The sequence below is a fragment of the Rhinopithecus bieti genome, unplaced genomic scaffold (genome assembly GCF_001698545.2).
Source record: "Rhinopithecus bieti isolate Rb0 unplaced genomic scaffold, ASM169854v2 scaffold_44774, whole genome shotgun sequence".
Classification (NCBI taxonomy): domain Eukaryota; kingdom Metazoa; phylum Chordata; class Mammalia; order Primates; family Cercopithecidae; genus Rhinopithecus; species Rhinopithecus bieti.
The window spans coordinates 122,134-126,060 of NW_016819032.1; positions in this window are offsets into that span (position 1 = coordinate 122,134).

Below are 3,927 nucleotides of genomic sequence, written 5' to 3' on the forward strand. Positions count from 1 at the left end.
AAATTAGCCAGGCATGGGGTACACACCTGTAGTCCTAGCTACTCGGGAGGCTAAGGCAGGAGAATCACTTGAACTTGGGAGGCAGAGGTTGCAGTGAGCTGAGATTGCACCACTGCACTGCAGCCTGGGCAATGAAGTGAGACCCTGTCTCAACAAAAAGAAAAAGTATGTATATTTTATGAAACCTTTGTCTTAGTTTTACCTTTACAAGTATGTGTGTACTGGTTTATGATATGAAATCACAGTTTAAAAAAAAAAAAAAAAAGAAAAACCATCGTCCCCAAGTGTATTCCCTTGGAAAGTAAGTCCTCAAAACCAAAGTAGGGGGTGTATGGGTCGAATAAGTTTGGAAAGTCTAAGAACCAATTTGCCTTTTGGAGATTTAAAACTCATGTTAGTATGTTAAAGGCATTATACAGTCTTGCCGTGAAGAACTCTGTGTAACTACACTTTTTCCAATGATTGGCTGCAGAACTTTTTGCTGTATTCCAAGGACTACATCTATTCACATGCCCCAGTACTGATGTCGAGAGAAGCCGCTGTCATCTGTGCCATCACAATCTCTGAATTCTACTGGCAAATTATAATCTCTGAGAGTGCTAATTTTTGTCCCTGAGTTTTAACTACTGCAGTCTAACCCAGATTGTTAGCAAGAGGGACAATCGTGCATCTGTGTAGAGAAGTATAGACCATTGACAGTAAGGAAACAACAGCACCTGTCAATTTGCTCAGTCTTAGTCTGGTGTTTAGAATTAAATTGCTCCACTATGTCTTGCTTTTGCTCTCTCATTTAAATCCCAGAGTTTCTTCCAAGTCTGTGGCTAAGACTTCTTCTCAAGCTTCCTCCAATCTGAGCATGCTAATCTGGAGTCAGAGTGCGAGATCCCACAGTCTTCCCATGATGATACTTCCTGCAGCTCCACTAGTGTTACATTAAGAAGACTGAAATCCAAAGTCCTGGCCAGGTCCGGTGGCTCATGCCTGTAATCCCAGCACTTTGGGAGGCCGAGGCTGGTGGATGACTTTAGCCCAGGGGTTCAATACCAGCCTGGGCAACAGAGGGAGGATACCTTGTCTCTACAAAAACACAAAAATTACCCAGACTGCACTCCAGCTTGGGCAACAGTCACTCTGTGACTGTGTGCACGCACGCACGCACACACACACACACACACACACCAGTCCAAAGTCCTAACATCTGGGAATGACACAGTAACCATCTAGCCTGAGATATTATAACCCTGGGAAGTTACTGAACTCCTCTGTGTCTCCAGTTCCCATATCTAAAATAAGGAATTTGGACATAGATTTTGGAGATCCCCTCCTGCATCAATATTTGGGCTTTTATCTAATGTTCCTGAAACTTCTTTCCTCATTCTCTTGGTTTTCTCTCTTCCTCTTTTGTATATTTACTTTCTAATTTTTTTTTTTTTGAGGATCTGCTTTTTACCAAGCATTGTATCAATTGCTGGAGATACAACAGTAAGCAAATTGTTTTTACATTCTGTTCCCAGTAATCACCTGTTTGGACAAAATGGTGATTCCTTTAGATCAGGCCATTCTTTAACCTGATCACTATCATTATCACAGAAAACATTGCCTCATTTCAGAGAAACATGTAATCTGCTCAGAAAAAATAAATCTAAGCCAGGCTGCATTTATTATAGTGGTTCATGGCTATAATCCCAACACTTTGGGAGGCCAAGGTGAGTTGATCATTTGAGGTCAGGAGTTCAAGACCAGCCTGGCCAACATGGTGAAACCCTATCTCTAGTAAAAAATAAAAAAATTAGCTGGGCGTGGTGGTGGGCACCTGTAATCCCAGCTATTCAGAAGGCTGAGGCAGGAGAGTTGCTTGAACCCAGGAGGTGGAGGTTGCAGTGAGCCACGATCATACTATTGCACTCTAGCCTGGGCAACAGAGCAAGATCCATCTCAAAATAAATAAATGAATAAATAAATAATAAATAAATATATGACTCATACTGACATTAGAAAACAGATCATGCCAGTTTCCTGTTGGGGATGCTTCCCCAGATAACATTACCCTTTCACTCTTGGAGAAAAAGCATGATATCATTTATTGCTGCCAATATCCAACAATAGCTGGTCAACATTCACTATGTATTCATGCTTGGAGTAGGTCTTATCCAGTGGAATTCTATTCAGGCAAGAATCACTTTTGAGCTGATAGATTGCTTTAAAGTTGACTTAAATGAAAGTAGTAAGTGGGAGCTAAACACAGAATACATATGGACACAAAAAATGGAACTATAGACACTGGAGCCTGCTTTAGGGCAGAGAGTGGGAGAAGGGTGAGGATTAAAAAAGTGCCTATCAGATACCATGCTTATTACCTGAGTGATGAAATAATCTGTACTCCAAACCCGAGACATGCAATGTACCCATATAACTAACCTGCATATGTATCCTTGACACTAAAATGAAAGTTAAATAAAAAAGAAAGTGGCTACTGATGCTAATGAAACTGATCCTTGAAAAAGGTGAAGTATCCATGTGAAGCCAGCGTATCAAATATACTGAGAAGGTGGCTACAAAATTTTAAAGTTTTAAAGGTCCCACAAAACTTTAGCCTCATATTCTGCAAGTTTCCTTTTTTTTTTTTTTTTTTTTTTTGAGACAGAGTCTCACTCTGTCACCCAGGCTGGAGTGCAGTGGCATGATCTCAGGATCTCAGCTCACTGCAGCCTCCACCTCCTGAATTCAAGCAATTCTCCTGCCTCAGCCTCCCGATGTTGGAAACAGTGAGTTCCTCTTCAAAGGTTCTGCTTGTCCTCTATTTTCAGAGCCTAATTTCCTTGCCTCCTTGCTGCTAGTTATGGTAAACAATTTCCAGCTGTTCCCAATCTGTAACCCACATCCATTCCCAATCTGTAACCCACATCCATTCCCAATCTGTAATCCACATCTGTTCCCAATCTGTAACCCACATCAGTTCCCAATCTGTAACAACCCACATCTATGGTAAACAATTTCCAGCTGTTCCCAATCTGTAACCCACATCCATTCCCAATCTGTAATCCACACCTGTTCCCAATCTGTAACCCACATCTGTTCCCAATCTGTAACCCACATCAGTTCCCAATCCGTAACAACCCATATCTATGGTAAACAATTTCCAGCTGTTCCCAATCTGTAACCTACGTCCATTCCCAATCTGTAATCCACACCTGTTCCCAATCTGTAACCCACATCCATTCCCAATCTGTAATCCACACCTGTTCCCAATCTGTAACCCACCTCAGTTCCCAATCCGTAACAACCCACATCTGTTCCTTATTTGATGCCCTTAGTTCCGAAACTGCTCTTCCCTCTGCTGTAGCTCCCACCCCTGCTCCATTTTGAAGTAGCCAATTGGGATCAGCTTAGGTTGTGTGGTCTGACCCCAGCCAATGGGGACTGGACACAGTAGTAGGGACTGACTGTGTTAGGGATAAAAACCCATTTCCTTCTTTGTTTGGTGTGCTCTTGCAGTGACCAGAAAAACGAGCAACATGCTTCTGCAGAGGTAAATTTGCCTTGCTGAGAAATCCTTTATTTGAGTGCTTGTTTTCTTTGTAACTCTGAGCTTTTATTTCCCGAGCTCATCTGGGATTCCATTCTCCTCCAGGAAAGAGTCTTCAGTCCCCTCTCATGAGGAGAAGCACCCCACTGCCTTGTTGTAGTGGCCTCAGAGTAAGGAATCAGGCCCTACCAGGTGTGACGAATAAACCTGGACACTCAGCAACGTGGGTGGAAAGGATCCTCACATACTGCAGAAACCAGGTAACTCGGTGCACAGACCAAGGTAAGAAATGTTGTGGGGGTGACAAAGTATATCCTTGGTGGTCGGGATAAAGGCAAGAAATCTCCAGTAAGTGGGGGGGTTAAGCCTTTAGAGAAAGAAAAGGCAAGAAATCTCCAGTA